We start from the raw sequence: 21,427 nt of genomic DNA on the forward strand, positions 1-21,427 counted from the left end.
CAGCAGGTAAGCAAGGCAGTTCAGCAAAACTGGAGTCCAGTGGAGTGGCAATCCCTTAAACAGCACAGCAGGACTTCTGCCTGGCAGAGTCTGCACAGGTCCAGAAATGTACTGAAGTGGTGGTGTCATACGCCCAGTAATTATATCCAGTTGTGCCTTTGAAGTGAGGGAGACTTAAAAAACATGACATTGAAGTGCACGGAGGTCCCCCTTCCTGTTCTAGCTCCAAACTCACTACAGGGGGTATGTATCCCTTTGTGTGGGGACAGGACACCGTGTATTCAGGTGTAAGTGAGGCTGGGTCCAGCTCATCCCGCCCATCCTGCCAGGAAGGCCTATCAAGACACACCTAAGCTCCCATTGTGTGTGACAGTCTAAGAGGAATAAACAAAGCCCAACTGTCACCTACCCCAGACATATTATCAGAGACGGGTACTAAATGGCTAGAGCCAGACAATGACAACTTTTTAAAAGTGGCATTTTCAGAATTGCAATTTAAAAACCAACTTCACCATAAGTTTGGATTTTAAATTGTGATTCCAGAGACACCAAACTTGAATCAGTTAAATCTTCCCATTTAGGACTTACTCTTATTAAATGTAATACAGTAATCCCAATGTTAAACTATGGGAGACATAGGCCTTGCTGTAGTGAAAAATGATTGAGAGTTTTTCACTACCAGGACATGTAAAACTAAAAGGTACATGTCCTACCTTTTAACTACAGTGCACCGTGCCTTCTGTGTTGCCAGGGCCTAACTTAGGGGTGACACATGTATAACAAGCATTGGCATAGCCAATAGGTCTCGCCTTTGGGACCTTATAAGTATTTAATTATGCAGCACAATATCCTTGGTGCAACATCAACTGTTGCATGGCTAAACACTTATAAGGTCCCAAAGGCGTGACCTATTGGCTATGCTAATGCTGGTCAAATGTTTGCCCCCCTGGTGGGCGCCACGATAGGTTAAATGGGTAAAGCATGCTGGTTTTTGTGGTTTACCTTCAGTCCGCAATTATTTCCCTTCGGTGGGCGATGCTTCCAAATTCATACTTGTTGGTGCAACACCTAATCCCTGTGCATACTAACTTTGAAGTTGCTGGGGGCCAAAACCAAGGTCCAGTCCCTGGAGGCACTGCCCTTATTGCTTCCGCAAAGCTCACAAACAGGGTCCGATTTTGGGTAGTTGTTGGCGCTTTTTTTCCTGGTATTGAGTCGCTCGCGGCAGGACCATGCCGTGAAAACATAACAGACCTCTTGCACAGAGAAAGAAGTGAGCCGCACACATTAGGTGAGATGAAATGGATTTATATATATATCGCAAACTACAATTCTGCAAAATATAATTTCATTTGTATTTTAGATGGCTTAGGCATGCTGTAGCTCAAAAGAATCCTGGCTAGGTATGTCTATTTACAACAAACAAACCATATGAACAGAGGCATTTTTGCGGGTATGCATTACGTTCAACCATGGCTTTCCCTAAGGACAATGTGGGTGAAAGTCGGTGAAGCATGCTAGCAAGCAGGTTATTTAGCGGCTTCATCGATCTTCAGGCAGCATTTCATATGGTTGACAGGGAAGTGTTCTGGTCAGTATATGGAACCTGTATTGTAATAGGCCTGCTGACCAGAATTCAAGCAATACGTACCCATAAATGTGTTCAAGAGAAACTTGATATTTTTGGTTGAATCTGCGCATGGAAGCATATTTCGAAAAAGAGAATGCCCTACAACAGGGATGTGCTTTGGCCCTTGCCGGAGGAGAAAGTAGTAATCATCACAGATTAATTCACAGGATTTTAGTATATTTCGTTTTTTGAAGGGTTTCACAACTATCACAGGGAGAATTTATACAAGTTGTAGACTACCACGAGAACTCGTCCCCCCACTGAAATTTCCCACGGGTTGGTTGGGCCATCTGCAGATGTGTGTTTTCCTCAAGCAGGAAAATATTCCTGGTGAATAAATATCTTCCAATACATCCACAAGCAATATTAGGTGATCTCTTGAACCTCATAAGCACACTTACTCCAAAGTTTTTGGATGTAAAGTCTGGGGGCAAGAGAGGAGAAAAACGCTAAGATAATGTCAATACTCCGGAAGGTCAGCCATTATGGGTTTACTTTACCTTTTCAAGTGGCAAACCCCCTGTTCCTCTCCTAGAAACATCTGTAATCCCAACCCACTACTAATCTACTGGGCATGCCAGCTCAACCTTAATGAGGTTTAAACTAGTAAATTCACTTCAATTTCACTTTCTTATTTCAGGAAACCTTTAATTCTGCAAGTCTTAAATTACTACATGCAAGCATGTGAGTGAGTGAGTGAGTTATTTGTTGAATATTTGAAACGACCACTAAACATATTCATCATCATCAAATATCTTTATTTCGGTCATTATGACCATAAAAGAGTACAGCAAAATACGATAAAACACATTACAATATAAAAACAGACAATTGAATTAAAACAATTAACTCATTGAATCATCTCTGCTTAAGATTACTTTAAGAAGGCGTAGGCGTGTAAACCACATTGACGTTAAAAATTTGGCAACAGCGAAAGCAATTGGGGGCGAGAGGTCAGACTTCAGAATTCTAAAAGCCGGGGCGTATTGTTTAAAACCCATATTTCTGAGTAAGGGGCAGAGCCAGTACTTCCTTGCTCTTTGGTACATAGGACAGAAAAATAAGACATGTAAATCTGTCTCCAACATCTGCTTGCAAAAAGGGCATAAAGCTGAATGTTCTGCTTGTAGCCAAAGTGCAGTATATGCCCTGAGGGGGAGGATATTGTAGCGCCATTGCAGATAAAGCTTCCTTGTGAGTGTGGGGCCCATATCATTAAAAGTCAACTCTAAATGATAAAAGTCTTTAAAGGCCAAAAAATGGGCAGTGTGGGATCCCTCCCTCACATTCCTTATAGCACCTCGTAAATGATACTCCCGGAAGACCTTCGTAATGAGTTTACGTGAGACCCTGGGGCAAGCAGTCTCAGGATCATACCACAACTCTGGTCTATCAAGTGCCTCACAAGTATGCTTTATATAGGTTAACCATGGTATTTGTATTTTGTTGCGAAGGCGCAGGATCTCTGTCAACTCTGCTCTGTATTTGGAGAGTTCTGGGGAAGACCATATTTTACACCAGAGGGTAAGGGGCTTCAAACCCAACTCCTCTGAGATCGGTCTTAAACCCAGATCCAATCTAAGTGGCAGGAGAGGTGTACTAACAGGTAAAGCGGTCAACTGCCTAAGAAAAGTATTCTCCGTTACCTGGAGTTTCTGTGCAGACGTGTGCCCCCAAATTTCTGCACCATAGGTAACGGCCCCCCTGGCCTGAACTTTGTATATTTGTATACGTGGGCCGAGGGGCCTATAGGTAAGGCCTTTGGTCATCCTGCCAATTCCGCCCACCAGCTGAGTCAATTTCATGTTTGCCCTTGTTTTGTGTGGTTCCCAAGTCATTCGCTGGTTGATGACTATGCCCAAATATTCAAAAGTGTAAACCCTCTCCAACCTAGAGGACCCAATACTGGGGCTCGCGCGTGTGGAAGAAGGGGGGTTGAAGATCATGTATTTGGTCTTAGCGGCATTGATCTCCAAACCGCGTTCCACACAAAATCCTGCAAAGCCATCCAGCACCCGTTGGAGTCCCATAGGGGATTTGGAGAGCAGCAGGGTATCGTCTGCAAACATAATTGCAGGGACCCTGCTACCGTCCAGCTTTGGGGCATCAATATCAGTCAGCGCGCAGAGATAGTCTACAACCCCGTTGACAAATAGACAAAAAAGGGTCGGGGCAAGGACGCATCCCTGCCTGACCCCCCTATCAACAGGGAAAGCATCGGACAGGGTGCCACCTCTTCCACATCTTACTTTTGCGTAATTCCCCTGATGCAACCTTAGAATTGAAAGGATGTCAGCGGGAACCCCCATTTCCATTAGCACCGACCATAGCTTGTCTCTAGGCACCAAATCGAAGGCGGCACGGAGGTCCACAAAAACTGTGTAAAGACTGCCGCCCTCGATCAGCACCGTCTTCCAATAAAGAAGATTTAAACGGAAGATTTGGTCGGTGGTAGAGATACCCCGTTGGAAACCCGCTTGATAAGGACTCATAATCGCCGTTTCTTCGATCCATTCCTGGAGGCGATTTAAAACGAGTCTGCCAAAAATCTTCTGCGGTACATCTATAAGACTAATAGGTCTGTAATTGGCTGGGAGCAGAGGTGAGCCCTTTTTAAAAATTGGGACAATTTCTGCCCCCAGCCAAGTACCCGGCATAGCCATGCCGCCCAAGATGGCATTGTAGAGAATCAGGAGGTAGGGGGACCAGACATCTGGCTCCTGCTTGAACAAGTCGCCCGGGAGCCCGTCTAGCCCAGGTGCCTTTCCTGATGCGAGTCCACTCAGAGCTGCTCGTATCTCCTTAAGTGTGAATGGTTCACCAGCCTCGGGGGAACAGGAGGGATAGCTAGAATACCCAAAACCGGAGGAGAAAGTAGTAATCATCACAGATTAATTCACAGGATTTTAGTATATTTCTTTTTTTTTTATTTTTATTTTTTTTTTATTTTATTGTGCAGAGAAAAAGGGTACAAGCACGGGCCTACAACCTCCTGGGCCGGCCGCTAGTATTCAGAAATGATCAAGCAGTTCAAAAACAATGACTGGCCCGCAGGGGCTCCGCTAAATGACAGGAGATCAGGCTGCACATAAGGGAAGTCAGGATACACCCTTTTTACATAAATATCAACAAAAGTAAAGAAAAACAAAAAGCAAGGCGAAAAACATTAAAAGGGCGTCTAACCACAGCAGAGGAACTCCACATAGGACCACCCTAGGGTGGTCAATAAAAAGGGGGTCTGAGAGGGAGGGGGGGGCCACGGGAAAACCAAATCTATACTCAGAGGAACAAATTAAGCAAGGAACCCTCAAGGATCAGGGGGACAAGGCAACATCAGACGTATCCACCAGGGGGGGAGAACAGATAGTCCCTCGATACACATTCCACTGACCCCAGATTCTACCCCACGCCCCCGGTTTACCACGAGCCACATACACCGTCTTCTCCCTGAACATGCACCAGTCCATGTTCTCCTTCCATACGGACACGGTGGGATGCCGTTGGGAACCCCAAGCTGCGCAATATCTCTCTTTGCGATCATGTTCCCAAGGGCCGCCCACCGAGCCTGGGCCGCATTATAGTCATTGGGCTCCCACACATTCAGAACACATCGGCGCACCTCCGGCAGCAGAGCGACCCCAGTGACTCGTTTCATAACATCATGCACCTGGCGCCAATATTCCGCCACCTCGCGGCACTCCCAGAGGATGTGGAGAAAGGTGGCACTGAGCCCGCAGCCACGCTTACAGAGCCCATCGTCAGAAAACCCCATCGAGACCAAACGGGGACCCGTCACATAGACACGATGGAGAATCTTAAGCTGGACCAGACGGAGACGGGCCGGGATGGCAACCTCCTTAGGGGATGACAGCGCAGACTGCCAGTCCTCGTCGTCCAACTCAACCCCATCTCCCGTCCATGCCTCCCGAAGACGCACCAAGAGATCAGCCCGATTATTTATTAGTTTTTTATAAATCAGGGAGATAGTACTGTCGGGGACGTGTCCGTCGAGTATACGGTCCTCGAGAGGCGAAGAAACAGGGACCGTGGTCCCCTCCCCAAAGACCGAGAGTAGGGCGTGCCGAACCTGGGCATAGCGGAAGAACTCCCTTTCACTAAGCTCGTACTCGCTCTGAAGCGCCGCGAAGGATTTAACCGCGCCTTTAACCCATAGGTCCCCCACTCTAATGCCGATCGTATCCCAGTGCTCAAAGCCTTTCGTTGTCCAGAGGCTTCCCAAGCGCTCCGAGGCGAATAGAGGAGTAGCACACGTTAACCGCTCACTCCAGCCCACAGCTACATTCGCCGCCTTCCACACACGTACCGCAATCCTAGTAGGGCCCATGAGGGTCCTTCCGGCAGATCGAGAGTAGAGCGCTCTGTTATAGTTACCGCCGGGAAGCAGGAATTTATCCATCTCATATGCCGGGTTCGAGCCAGGAGCGTACGTAGCATGGTTAATGGCAGACAGCTGGGAGGCCCAATAGTACCTTCTAATGTCAGGAAGCGCGATGCCCCCGTCATACCAGGGAAGAGTCAGCTTTGCCAAAGCGATACGCGCACGACCGTCCCAAACCAGTCTCCTCTGCAAACTCTCCACTTCCCTAAAGTAGGCCGCCGGAATGATATCGAAGGAGTTCTGGAGTTCGTAAAGAAATCTGGGAAGGGACATCATTTTAAACAGTGCTGCGCGACCAAGTGGAGACAAGGGCAACTTACACCACCGAGCCGTATCCGCCCTCAAACGCCGGAGGGTTGACAGGAGATTCTGCTCGTAGCGGACCGCCGGATCCAACGAAACGTATACCCCCAAGTATTTAAAGCCGGATTGAGATGTTTGGATCGGAAGCCGAGGCGGCAAGAGAGGAAGGCCACCGGAGATAGGATACACGCAAGATTTGGACCAGTTAATTATCAAACCCGAATTTCTCCCGAAGGAAGTAAGGACATCAAAAAGCACATTGAGCGACTTCCGCGGCGAGGTGAGGTACAGAAGAATATCATCCGCGTACAACGAGACCCGATCCTCGAAGCCCGGGGCCCACCGGATCCCTCTGATCGAGGGCTCCCAGCGGAGCCAGGCAGCGAGCGGTTCCAAGGCGAGAGCAAAGAGCAGGGGGGACAACGGGCACCCCTGCCTAGTACCCCTCCCGAGAGCGAAGGGCCGAGAAACCCGCCCATTGACAACAACCTGAGCCATTGGACCAGTATAGAGGAGCTTCACCCAACTAATAAATCCCTCCCCAAAGCCAAACTTCGCCAATACGGCCCAAAGGAATGGCCACTCGATGGTATCAAAGGCCATCGTGGCGTCTAAGGAAACCAATATGGCCGGTTCAGAGAAGTACTCCGCCCTAGCGAGGACGCCATGTAGACGCCGCAAGTTGAGAGCGGTATTACGATGAGGGATAAAGCCGCATTGATCCGGATGTATCAAATCACATATAACTCTCAGCAAGCGATTAGCGAGGACCTTGGCAAGGATTTCCGGTTCGGCATTTAGTAGGGAAATAGGCCTATATGAGGCACATCGGTCTCGTGGCTTACCGTCCTTGGGAATAACAACTATAGTAGCCAGACGCTGGTCGTCGGGAAGGGAACCCCGCTCGAGCGACTCCAGAAACATACGACGGAGGAAGGGCGCGATTTTATCCGGGCGTAGTTTATACAGTTCAATCGGCAGTCCGTTGGGGCCCATAGCCTTGCCCGAGCGAAGGGAACGAATCGCGGTAGCAATCTCGTCGACAGACAGGGAGGCATCCATCTGCTCACGGTCCTCGACGGATAGGCCGGGCAAGGCAATATCCCGCAGCAAGAGACGAGAGTCATCCTCATCTCTATCAGACACCGGGGAGTACACCGCCCGGAGGTGGTCAGCAAAACACTCCACAATCTCACCAGGGTCAGTCACACACACTCCATCCGAAACCCGAAGCTCCGGGACCACACGATTCACTCTCTCCTTCTTATCCAACCAAGCAATCAGTTTACCCGCCTTGTCCCCGGCATCATACAACCTACCCTGTTGCTCCCTATACATGATCTTGGCAGCGTCAGTGACAAGAGACTTATATTCAAACTGCTTCAAGCTGAGGGCATGAAGCCCATCCTGAGTGACACCCGTCTCCAAAGCTGCCTCCAGCCCCAATATTTCAGTCTCCAGCTTCACCACCGCCTCATTCTTAACCCTCTTAGCCTCCATTATCTGGGATAGGGCATGCCCGCGGAGCACTGTTTTGAAGGCTTCCCACAGGGACACTGAGGACAACACCGACCCCTCATTCTCGAGAAAATACTGATCAATCGACTTAACAAGGCTATCACGAATCTTGGGGTCTCGCCAGTACCAAGGGTTAATAGGGGCGATCCGCCCAGCGGACCGTATCCCGGTGTCGAACAGCAACCACAGTGGGGAATGATCAGAGATACCCCGGGCCAAGTGCTTTACCTCTCGAATCCGGGCAGTCTGGGCCGCGGGCATAAGAAAATAATCCAATCTAGAGAGACTCCCATGGGCCCCAGAGTGAAATGTGTACTGACACTGTGTCGGATGCATTAACCTCCAACAATCCACCAGACCGAAGGTATCCAAGAGTCCGCCGAGCCACGCCTGGGCAGCAGGGAGGGCCCTGGGCGGGTGGCGATCCAACTCACCCGAAACAACCGAATTAAAATCCCCACCCATAAGCAAAAGACTGTCAGGAAGCTCAAGCAGCATACGACCCAAATCTGAGAAAGTGGAGTTCTGGAGGCCCGGGGGGAACATAAACCGAAACCAAGGAAAGGGACTGTCCCTCCCACCTCCCAGTCAGAGCCACATAGCGCCCTCTATCGTCTAGGACAACCCTGGTGATCTCTAGCGGAAGTGAAGATCTCAGGAGAATGCCCACCCCTCTAGAGCCAGTGGTGAAACCGGAATGGGCCACGAGTCGGTATCCCCCCCTGTTCATGGCATGACAAACATTACCAACCAGATGCGTCTCCTGTAAGAATACGACATCAGGAGTCAAACGACGCAAATACTGCAGCACAACACCCCGTTTGATACGATCCCCCAATCAGTTGACGTTCCAAGACATCAATCTCAACCCGTCCCCCCCCATCCCCTCCAGTAGATCAAGGGTCCCCCAGCAAATAGCGCGACACCTGAAACTGAAACAGAGCCAATACCTCGCCTTGAAAACAAAAAACACAAATCCAAACAACCCCTCCCACCCACCAACTCCCCCCCCAAATTCAACTCCCCCCACCCTGCACCCCTGCGGTCCAGAAAACCACCCCAACTTGCAGTGTGCCTGTCGCCCTAAAAACCCCATTCTACGAAAAGACCCCGGAGGAGGAAAGGGACCCGTCCCCGCCCGCCCCCAACACAGATCATAGTTAAACAAAATGTACAAAAGAAGTATAACCCAGCCGAACAAAACCAAATAACAAAGTCAAGGACCAAAAGTCACTCCGAAGGAGGCCCGCCACCCTCGGTACCACCAGAAGGCCCAGGCCGGTCACCCCGGTCCGGCAGAGAATCCAGCCAGTCACTCACGGTCGCAGGACAGTCAAAAAAGGTAGTCCGGTCTTCGTATTCCACTCGGAGCCTAGCAGGAAAAAGCATCGAGTACTTAAGACCCAGGTCCCGGAGACGGCGCTTCACCCCCTGGAAACCCATCCGCTGTTTCTGGACAAGTTGGGTGAAGTCCGGGAAAAAGTTAACGGATGAGTTCCCATATCGGACCGGGCCATGTACCCGTGAGGCCTGCAGAATCGCATCTCGGTCTCTGTAGTGAAAAAGTTTTGCGACAATAGGCCTCGGGGGAGCTCCCGGTCGCGGCCGACCGCCTGGGACTCGATGGGCCCGCTCCACGGCAAAGAACTTACTCAGGCCAGCGGGGGCAAGCTGTTTGAGGATGAGTTCCTCTACCATAAGATCCACCGGGCGATTGTCGTAGGTCTCCGGAACACCTATGACGCGGATGTTATTGCGTCGAGCCCGTCCCTCGAAGTCCTCCAGCCGCCGGGCCATCAGGTCGTTGGCCGACTTGAGGTCGCCGAGAGCAGTCTGCAGGTCCGACACATCCGTACCAAGGGTGGATGTCCGCAAATCCAGCGATTGAACCCTCTCATTGGTCTTAGAGAGATCCGCCCGAATTAGCGTAACATCAATGGCCACCGTGTCGATTTTACGGGCCAAGGCCTCGTACTGCTGAGCGATGGTCTCCTTGATGCCGTTAATGGCGCCCATGATGTCCTGCAGTGACAAATCCGGAGGGGCGGACGGAACACCCCCAGCGTCATCCGGGAGAACACTGGCCGTCCCAGGGGACCCTTTACCATGAGTGTAGCGGTCCATGTTGTTGGTCTGGACCGGTCCCCCACGTAGGGATGTCTTGGTCTTGCGCCTCTCGGGATCCCCTCTGCCTCCCATGTGGAACCACGCTCGCCGAAGGGGACCACCGAGCAAGCGTCAAAGTGGCACAGGCGAAGCCGACACGAGCCGTACCAGGGACCGCAATGTGGCGGTGCGAGAGGATCAAAGTCAATGGGCACACTGGTTTCAGGCGGAGGCAAAGGCACGAAGCGAAGGCCGAGTGAAAACCCAGCCGCACAAAGCAACTCCACTGTCCAGCCACTCAGAGCTCCAAAAGTGAAACCGAAAGTGGTGAGACGGCCGCTGGCACAGCCCCGATGCCGTTGTTGTTCAACTATGCCCCGGCTCCACAGTTCACCTTCGCACCGGGCACAACCATCAGTTGGGCCTCAAAAGTTCAAACCACCATAGATCAGATCTCCCAGGTCCGATTTGGTTTCTGAAAAGAGTTTAGGGTTCAGCCAACGTTCATCTTCCAGAATCCGTCAACCAAGTCAGGATAAAGTCAGGATAAGTTCCGAGGAGCAGCGAGGGTCCGGGGAGCCCTGTGCTCACGCGACCATCTTGGATGCGTGCTAGGCTCCTCCCCCGTATATTTCGTTTTTTGAAGGGTTTCACAACTATCACAGGGAGAATTTATACAAGTTGTAGACTACCACGAGAACTAGACCCCCCACTGAAATTTCCCACGGGTTGGTTGGGCCATCTGCAGAAATGTGTGTTTTCCTCAAGCAGGAAAATATTCCTGGTGAATAAATATCTTCCAATACATCCACAAGCAATATTAGGTGATCTCTTGAACCTCATAAGCACACTTACTCCAAAGTTTTTGGATGTAAAGTCTGGGGGCAAGAGAGGAGAAAAACGCTAAGATAATGTCAATACTCCGGAAGGTCAGCCATTATGGGTTTACTTTACCTTTTCAAGTGGCAAACCCCCTGTTCCTCTCCTAGAAACATCTGTAATCCCAACCCACTACTAATCTACTGGGCATGCCAGCTCAACCTTAATGAGGTTTAAACTAGTAAATTCACTTCAATTTCACTTTCTTATTTCAGGAAACCTTTAATTCTGCAAGTCTTAAATTACTACATGCAAGCATGTGAGTGAGTGAGAGTTATTTGTTGAATATTTGAAACGACCACTAAACATATTTATTCTTTATTTAAATTAGTGAATGAAAACTAACGTAGTGCGTTTTTGTGAAGCCAGTGGGCTTCAATGAGATCTCGAGGAAAGAAAGCAAGTGCTGACTAAAACTACTGAAATCTCAGACTGAATGATACAGCAAACAGAGGAGCCACCCAAGCTGAGTGATAACATTTTGGACAGGATGTCGCGTACAAGCTGTTCCGGATCAGAATGGTAGGTATTTTTTCCACGTACGGTCTTTTGTACGATTTGTACGGAAATAGGCTTTCTGTACGAATCGTACTTCCTAGGTTGTAGGGACAGTTTACCGGGTGCGAGTCGTACGGAGAAAACGCTCCGTACGATGATACGTAGGGCCTTTTTACAGGATCGGAATCACCAGAAAGTCCTGATGTTGGTTGTATCAGTTGATGGATCACTCATAACGCGGGAGCATTGTCATCCGCTCGCTCAGTGGGATTCATTTTGGGTTCCAATCTTTGAATTTGGAACCACAAAGGAATGAAGGCGAGGCAGCGCTATATCAGCGCTTAATAATAAGACACGATAAATTGGTCTTACCTGCCCACTCTAGTATATCTATGGTTCAGTAGCTGGTACCGTCTCAAACTGAGGTAGCGTTAGTAGAAGCAAGATGTGCTTTAAGGCCTCTAAAGCCAGTCTTTCATTCACCTGCATGTTTGGAAGGGAAGCCAAGAAGTTAAACTCTGCTTCTCCCACTTTAAGTACCTTTCATTGGCTGACTTTTGAGGAAATAAGATTTAGGGTTTATAATGAAGTAGACAGATCATCTTCCTACCAATGTTAGTTGGCCTGCGGAGACTCAGAATAGTAGCTCCTTGTGGTTGGCCATTAACAGAATCAAAAAATGTGAATAAAAGCAGACTTTGTGAGGAGTTTTTAATGGTCACTCTCAGGTCCTGGAACTTTTGGCAAAGACATGAAACTGAAAATAATCCTTTTTCCGAGTGAAAGGTTTTTATTTTTTTATTTTTGGGTTAGTTCCCTGTGGTTATTTCTTAAATCTTGAGGCATGAAGTGAAGGTTTTTAGGTCTGGCCTAAAGCTAGTTTAGCTATTTTGCCTGCCTTGCGTAATAAAATAAGAAACCCATGAAAAAAAAAATACAGAAATACATGCCCGACCTCCATACTCATTCTTCTGTTCAGCGGTCATTCCTGTTTTGCTGCTTGTCTTTGCAGCTTACAGCCTGCGCAGTGGGTCAGCCCACTTTATCCATCTGCTGTCTTGCAGCGTGAGTGACGGCATTGTAGATCGATCACGTGCACATATACATAAAAGTATACTTTTGGTGGGACAATACTTTAATTTTCTAAATGCTTTCTTTTCTATTCCTTATGTTTTGTTTTAAGTATCTCTTGTTGTGTTTAAAGTGGGTCCTCAGGTAACTATAATTCAAAGCCAATACTAACTTTTCACTGCACCAATAAAATCATATTTTCCCGTGTGGTCAATTAAGACGGTCAATGGTTTACCTTCTACACCTGTAGTAAGTACACATACAAGACAAGAAGTGCCTATACTGTTCTATTTAAATTATATGCAATATTTTTAGTTAAGTACTTTTTTTATTGTATTTATTTGCCCATCACCCTTGGAAAAGCAGGTTTTCCTTTTTGTGGCACAGTCTTAAAATGAAAAAATAAAGAAATTAAGGATTTGTCCAGTTTCCCACGATCCGGTCTATTGGCTTGGTTGGATTGTTTTACAGGTTCCAATAATAGTACGATTGTCGTGTTCGGCGATAATTTTACATGTCGGGCCTACTGAATCTTATTCTGGAATGTATTTTAAAGTGAATTAAATAAAAATAAAAAATAAAAATTTTAATCGACTATTACCACATTTTAACTTTAAACGGTTTTGGTAAATGTTGATCAACGGCCCATCTGCCATTTGGCCCTGTATGCACTATTTCAAAATACTGCCAATGAAATACATATGAATAGATCTCTAAACCCAGCATGCTTGTGTGTGCTCACAGAGTGAACACTCGCGCTTCAGTCATCCTGCTGAAGCATTTCCAAATGCATTTTATTTTTTATTAAACACATTTAAAAAGACAGAACCATTTTCATGACGTTAGTATTTTTTTTATTTGTATTTAAAACTAGCCATTTGACGTAAATAACGGCGCTATCACCTTTGGATGCTCAACCGTATGTAACTATTTGCGGCCGATGTCTATGTTGAATAATCATTTCCATGTACATCCTCCAGCCAGCTAAGTGATTAAAGGAAATCTAAACTTAGGGAATGTCTTTTTTTTAAACTTTAAATGTATTTGCATGTGCTAATACGAGCTCTATTATAAATTAATCTTTTTGGGTCAAGTAAAATGAGAAGGGCTCCTGTCCGCTGAGATTCTCCAATCTCGTATTGCCCCATGACTCCTACTTGCCTCCATTTAGGTTTGTGCAACAATCTTTACAATTTGTTTTATTTCGATAAAGAATTGATAGCCTCTTTCAAAGTACTTTTGAGGAGGGTTTCTTGCACTCAGGCCATTGCTTCGCTCATTTCTACTACAACAGCGCCACCTGCAGGTCACACACAGATGTCCAGTCCAGTCACGGATATTTATAATTTAGGATGACTGAAGTTTTTTTTCAGAGAACTGGGTATTTTACAGTAAGTATATGGATGACAAATTGCACGGCACTGCAGTGAAAATCAAAAAATGTAAATTGTAATATAAAAATCTGATTCTATCGAAGATGACTTACAAACGCTGTTAAATTAAACCGCCTGTATCAAATAGTGGACGAGAAGACGAAGATCATGTAAAGTCGTCTCAACGCGTTTATAATTTCCACTACCGCAGAGAAACATTTCAATCGCCCACGTTAGCAGGGATTTAATTCTATGCTCGAAGAGAATGAGTCGCGATTTAAACAAGCGTGGCATTAGAGGCGCCTGTTTCCCTTGCGGGAACGAGCAGGGGCACCATATGTTTGCAAGTTAATTACAAACATATGGTGTCTGAGCTCGCTCCCGCAAGAGAATCGCCACACGTGCATGCGTTGCCATTCAAGGCAATGCACCGCGTGCACGTTTTTGCCTGAAAAGCTGAAGCCATTACTAAAGGTCTTTTCCTACGCAGCGCATGCGCGCTGCTAGGCGAGACATAAAAAGGGAAGGTTTGGGCCTGGCAAAAGGTTTTTTTGGCCAGGTTGACTTGGCAGTGTAAACTGTACACACACGCTCTCCAATGGCAGGCCTGAGACATGGCTAAATGGCTACCTAAGTGGGTGGCACAATCGGTGCTGCAGGCCCACAGTAGCATTTAATTTACAGGCCCTGGGTACAAGGAGTAGCATTTTACTAGGTACTTATAAGTAAATTAAATATGCCAATGGGGGATGAACCAATCTTACTGTGTTTAGGGGAGAGAGCACAAGCACTTTAGCACAGCTTAGCAGTGGTAAAGTGCACAGAGTCCAAATACTAGCAAACATAACATTCGAAAAGTGGAGAAAAAAGGCAGAAAGTTGGGCGGAAGACCACCCTAAGGCTGTCAGGTCTAACAGTTTCGATCTCCCACAGCTAAGCTTAAATTTGTAGGCATTCAACTTTTCACCCATGTCCTGGCTAACGGAACAACTGGAACTACGCTTCAAACCACTGTCAAAAGTAAGAGAGGTGGCTAAATACAGTAGGAGAAGGCTACTCGTGGAATTTCGGGCAGGAGGGTGGATACAGTAGTAATGAATTTAGGAATATCACAAATACTTGGTGACAACATATAAAGCAGAGTAAAGGGGGAAAACTTGTTTTTTCTGAGTACTTACACTTAAGAGGGCAAACACCTACAGAGGAAGAAGGAGCCTTATAAGCTAGGGTGTGGAAGAACAACCACAAAGGGGGACAACATGAAAACAATGAAGAAATTGATGCAATAATCTGGTTGAGTAATTGTCACCACTAGGTATGAGATAACAAGTTGTAGCAACATACCTAAGGACTTGGAGCAATGCTTCCCAAACTGAGTCGCGACCCACTGTTGGGTCGCTTGCCAATTTTTTGGTGGGTCGCGAAAGTCCAAGCAATAAATTAGATGTCTTTAAATTCTGTATTTACCTTGTAACATTTGCTGAGCTTCAAAGACAGAGGTCAAATGTCATGCTATGTCTTCTGACAAATTTTTGCATTTTTGTTATTTTTTAACATGGGTACAGAGTGTGTTAAACCAAAGGCTGTACAATGTCATTTTTCGTAAAACACACCATCATGTAAATAGCTGTACACATTCAATAGTTGGGGAAGCAAAAATGAAGCACTTTTTTGGGTAATTCTGTAGTGTGATAGGAACGTTAGATTTAAATAAGAGCAAAACTAATTTTAACACTTTACTTGGTGATGCACAAATGATAAACATTCACTAAAAACCGATTTCTACACATTGCAGTTTGTGTGTTCTACAGTTTTAGCAGAAAACCTTTACATCTGTGCAAATTTAGCTGCCTCTTCATTGTAAACTTTGCTGTCTATAAATGACAGTACGCTACCAAACAATGCAAGAAAAAAACATTGCCAGCATTATGTCACTTAAAGCTAGGTAGGCCGAAAGACATTTTTTGTTCTCAAAATTTGATCATGGTTCTAAAAAGATTGGGAAGGACTGGCTTAGGGGAATCACTTAATAAGTAATACGTTTAAGGTGCTCACCATCACTAATGCAACAAGGTTCCACAATCCAGTAAGTGGAAATTTTGGGAAGTGCGGGGACAGGTAAGTGTGTTGGATCAAATAGGGTCCTGAGAAAGGGCGAAGCATCATAAAGGTTACCAAATTACTTATGACAATATAGAAGATGGAAAGGAATGGAATGAGGATGGAAACCCTGGATATAATAGAATGGAGAGTCAGTTGCAGCAGAGTGAAAAGAGTTGTCATACAGAACTCTGTTAAGGGTATGAATCCCACCCAGTTGTTTTGAGTATCACTGCAGAAACACCTCAGATACTGTTCAAGACTCTGGTTGACACTCTCAGACTGTCCACTGGATGGCTGATGGTAACCTGAGGATAGAGCTTTAAGGATACCTAGGGGAGAGCAAATGAAGCACCTAGAAATGTACTGAGAACCCCTATCTGAGATTTCCTCGCTAACATGCTCACAGGTGGAAGCCTCTGAATAAACAATGTGAGCCATTTTAGAAAAGAGGTCTACTGTGATTATTTATGATCACTCTGTTTCCTGTCAAAGGGGGTTAAGTGCACAATAAAGTCATTGGAAATTGTGTACCATGAATAACTGCTTCACTATACAATTATTTGAGGAGTAATTATAACAATTATTCTGAAATCACTGAAAACGTCTTAAAACATGATGAGAAGGTAGAGGGAATGTCAAGAACAAGACACGACAAACATGATTAACATTCTAAAATTGAAACAATCTGATGATGACAAAATAATGACAAGTGGTCCTCCCACATAGAAAAAACCTTAGGGCAGCTGAATCAATTTCTCATGCATTTCAACTAAACAAACATTCAGTGGTAAATCAGTGGGAATGAGCATTCATTACTGTGTTGAACAATCCAGCATGTTTATACCACTGAAAGGTGTAATACCACAGTTACTCTCATAGGGGCATCCATGCACAAATTGGGTAAAGGAGCAGGGACACTCAATGCTGTCAAAGATATGGATAGCACAGAGGTATAGTAAGACAAGATATATAGAGGAGGTGTAGAGCGGCTTCAACTAAACAATTTACACTTGAAGGTCCACATACCATATACCAGAGGTCTTCAATCTGTGGGGCGCGACCCCCAGGGGTCCCTGGAGTCCTGGCAAGGGAGTCGCCCATTCCCCAGCTTCACTTGTCCCTGGAATTCAAAATGTGTACTTTCCTTTTGAAAAAAGACAGACCTCCTGTGACGGCTAATTTAGATCGTTATCAGCTGCTTCTTTGAATGAAATGCAAATGTAAAAGCGTAAGGGATGCTTGGGAGCAGTTTGGCTTTAATTAATCAAATCACTCCAAGCTTTGTGATGACAAAGATTTGTTTTTTTGAGTGTAAGTGCAATGTGTTAACAACTGGGCTGGGAGGTGCTTGCTTTTAATTTTAACTGCATTTACACAGCCCCTAGTGCCCCTAAAGAGGTGTTGGAGGGACAGCTATGGAAAAAAAAAAGTTTGCATTACATACACTCTGCTTTTACTCAAATCTACGTTTGGAAGCACCATTTTATCATAAAACTATTTCCTCCTTTCACAGCATTCTATCTTACACTGTGTGTAATGTAAGTATAAAATAATGACTTACATTTCCACAGTGCTTTCTGTCACAGGTTGTGAACTCGTAGCACTAAAAATACACATCGCTATTCTCCACTAAACCAACCAAGATGTAACTCTGTGGCTATCTGGTTACACGCAGACCTCTGCAGTGCATTCACTAATAGAGGTTTCATAATGTACTACAGTGCATTTCTCACTGAGTAAAAACTTTTTAATTTATTTTTAATTTACGCTGCCCATTATTTTTTATGTAGATACCTGATGGTGAAAGACCTCCAAAAACATACAGAGGGCCTCATGTATGAAAATTGTTGCATCGCTACGACAAAACAGCGATGCAACAGTTTTCACTGCGCCCTCCTTGTGACAATGGATGTGCCACATTTAATGTACAGCGCACCATGTTGTAAGGAATTACAGATATGTCAGTATTTCTAACGTATCTGTAGGGTCAAAAGTGACACATTGCTGGGGTGTGTCTGAAAACAGACGCAACTCCATCAATGTGTCCTTTCACATGGGGCAAGCCCCATGTGAAATGGCCTGCGTCAATCTCACGCCTGCTGTGAGCCAGGTGTAAGATATTGACACAGTTGCGTCCTAGAAGTATCGCAGTGAAATCTAATATATTTCACTGCGTCACTTCTATAACCCTTTATTGGAGGGGGAATGCCCACCCTGCAAACATTATACTTGACACAGGTATAATATAACGCAGGTCTTTACAAAGTGACACATCTGCTTAGATGCGTCACTTTGTAAATATGGCGCAAGGTGTCGCATTATTTACGCTGCCACAGCGTCACAAAAAGTGACGCAATGGTGGCGTAAAAGTGTGGTGTAAAAGTGTGACAAGCCTTCATAAGTAAGGCCCAGAATATGTTGGGGCTTATTTATGAGAGAGAGAGGCTTGCATCGCCAGAGCATCACTTTTTTAACCCTCTCAACCATACCTATGAGGGAGTGCAAAGTCACCCTGCATGGCTTTGCATGGCCTCTGTTAGACGGCGACCTCAGAGGAGCCCGGAAGGGAGTCCTGACTACCCTGAGACCCACCCTCGAGTATCGTAGCCGGGCACTGGCGGGAGACTCCTCAGGTGGAGAAGTCTCGTATCGAGGATCGTACTTCGGGCACCACACGACACAGAAACAACACACCGTGCGTTCTCAGGAACCAATCTTTATCAAATAGGTTAGCACTGCAAATATGTACAAGGAGAGCGCGGGCTCAATGAGTCTCGGAAGGGATAGGGGGAAGCGGGACAGTCTTTGGCACAAAAGTTCAAGGTAAGGATGTACCCGGCGCACAGCTCACAATCCTCGAGCTGGGGGGTAGGCTGGTTGTCGTGGGGTCTGGCGGGACCAGTGGAGTCTGTGGAAGCCGCGAGTCACTCAGCGGGCTCAGGTACAAGTTCGGAGGTCTTACGATCTTCAGGGAGCCGCGAGTCACTCAGCAGGGCTCAGGTACAAGTTCGGAGGTCTTACGATCTTCGGGGAGCCGCGAGTCACTCAGCAGGGCTCAGGTACAAGTTCGGAGGTCTTACGATCTTCAGGGAGCCGCGAGTCACTCAGCAGGGCTCAGGTACAAGTTCGGAGGTCTTACGATCTTCGGGGAGCCGCGAGTCACTCAGCAGGGCTCAGGTAGTTCTAAGTTCCAGGAGCCGCGACCACGTCAGCAGGCTCTCGTTGTTCCAGCGTCGAATCTGCCGGACAGACCCAGAGCACCCCTTGTTATAGGTCGACCCCTCTTTGATGTCCGGAGTCTGTGCAGGCAGGGGTCTTGTCACCTGGGGGTCGCTTGTCGGGATTTCCTGCTATTGTCTTTTGATCCTTTCAGGGCCGGGTCGGGAGGAGTCCCAGACACCCAGCAGGCACGGAGCCAGCCCTCAGGGAGGCCGGAGGGCCGATCGAAACCCATCGTCCTAGGGGAGTTCAGAGGTGCGATAGAAACTGCTCCTCCCTCTCTCATCCCCTGGAAGCGTGATGTCCTCCAGCCGGAGTGGCGCCTCTAGGCCCGGGTCGCGCTGGGGCCGGGCGGCCATCTGGGTGCATGAAGTGGGCACGCGGGCCCGGGGTGGCCTCTTTCAAAGTACTTTTGAGGAGGGTTTCTTGCACTCAGGCCATTGCTTCGCTCATTTCTACTACAACAGCGCCACCTGCAGGTCACACACAGATGTCCAGTCCAGTCACGGATATTTATAATTTAGGATGACTGAAGTTTTTTTTCAGAGAACTGGGTATTTTACAGTAAGTATATGGATGACAAATTGCACGGCACTGCAGTGAAAATCAAAAAATGTAAATTGTAATATAAAAATCTGATTCTATCGAAGATGACTTACAAACGCTGTTAAATTAAACCGCCTGTATCAAATAGTGGACGAGAAGACGAAGATCATGTAAAGTCGTCTCAACGCGTTTATAATTTCCACTACCGCAGAGAAACATTTCAATCGCCCACGTTAGCAGGGATTTAATTCTATGCTCGAAGAGAATGAGTCGCGATTTAAACAAGCGTGGCATTAGAGGCGCCTGTTTCCCTTGCGGGAACGAGCAGGGGCACCATATGTTTGCAAGTTAATTACAAACATATGGTGTCTGAGCTCGCTCCCGCAAGAGAATCGCCACACGTGCATGCGTTGCCATTCAAGGCAATGCACCGCGTGCACGTTTTTGCCTGAAAAGCTGAAGCCATTACTAAAGGTCTTTTCCTACGCAGCGCATGCGCGCTGCTAGGCGAGACATAAAAAGGGAAGGTTTGGGCCTGGCAAAAGGTTTTTTTGGCCAGGTTGACTTGGCAGTGTAAACTGTACACACACGCTCTCCAATGGCAGGCCTGAGACATGGCTAAATGGCTACCTAAGTGGGTGGCACAATCGGTGCTGCAGGCCCACAGTAGCATTTAATTTACAGGCCCTGGGTACAAGGAGTAGCATTTTACTAGGTACTTATAAGTAAATTAAATATGCCAATGGGGGATGAACCAATCTTACTGTGTTTAGGGGAGAGAGCACAAGCACTTTAGCACAGCTTAGCAGTGGTAAAGTGCACAGAGTCCAAATACTAGCAAACATAACATTCGAAAAGTGGAGAAAAAAGGCAGAAAGTTGGGCGGAAGACCACCCTAAGGCTGTCAGGTCTAACAGTTTCGATCTCCCACAGCTAAGCTTAAATTTGTAGGCATTCAACTTTTCACCCATGTCCTGGCTAACGGAACAACTGGAACTACGCTTCAAACCACTGTCAAAAGTAAGAGAGGTGGCTAAATACAGTAGGAGAAGGCTACTCGTGGAATTTCGGGCAGGAGGGTGGATACAGTAGTAATGAATTTAGGAATATCACAAATACTTGGTGACAACATATAAAGCAGAGTAAAGGGGGAAAACTTGTTTTTTCTGAGTACTTACACTTAAGAGGGCAAACACCTACAGAGGAAGAAGGAGCCTTATAAGCTAGGGTGTGGAAGAACAACCACAAAGGGGGACAACATGAAAACAATGAAGAAATTGATGCAATAATCTGGTTGAGTAATTGTCACCACTAGGTATGAGATAACAAGTTGTAGCAACATACCTAAGGACTTGGAGCAATGCTTCCCAAACTGAGTCGCGACCCACTGTTGGGTCGCTTGCCAATTTTTTGGTGGGTCGCGAAAGTCCAAGCAATAAATTAGATGTCTTTAAATTCTGTATTTACCTTGTAACATTTGCTGAGCTTCAAAGACAGAGGTCAAATGTCATGCTATGTCTTCTGACAAATTTTTGCATTTTTGTTATTTTTTAACATGGGTACAGAGTGTGTTAAACCAAAGGCTGTACAATGTCATTTTTCGTAAAACACACCATCATGTAAATAGCTGTACACATTCAATAGTTGGGGAAGCAAAAATGAAGCACTTTTTTGGGTAATTCTGTAGTGTGATAGGAACGTTAGATTTAAATAAGAGCAAAACTAATTTTAACACTTTACTTGGTGATGCACAAATGATAAACATTCACTAAAAACCGATTT

The 21,427-nt window shown here is 46.4% G+C and overlaps 1 protein-coding gene across 6 annotated transcripts in view; it reads right to left on the bottom strand.

The window, feature by feature from the left end:
• The window catches only part of WDR37 (WD repeat domain 37), a 632,142-nt gene that overhangs the window by 595,449 nt on the left and 15,266 nt on the right, over nt 1-21,427 (bottom strand). For 2 of the 6 annotated variants that reach the window (XM_085631909.1, XM_085631903.1), the window contains exon 1: nt 16,907-17,024. The exons of the other annotated variants lie outside the window; for them this stretch is intronic. The gene's annotated coding sequence lies outside the window, so the exon portion shown is untranslated. Of the gene's footprint in view, nt 1-16,906; nt 17,025-21,427 lie in introns of those variants that run through there. 6 annotated transcript variants of the gene reach the window in all.

This window comes from Triturus cristatus, chromosome 10 (assembly GCF_964204655.1).
Source record: "Triturus cristatus chromosome 10, aTriCri1.1, whole genome shotgun sequence".
Lineage (NCBI taxonomy): Eukaryota > Metazoa > Chordata > Amphibia > Caudata > Salamandridae > Triturus > Triturus cristatus.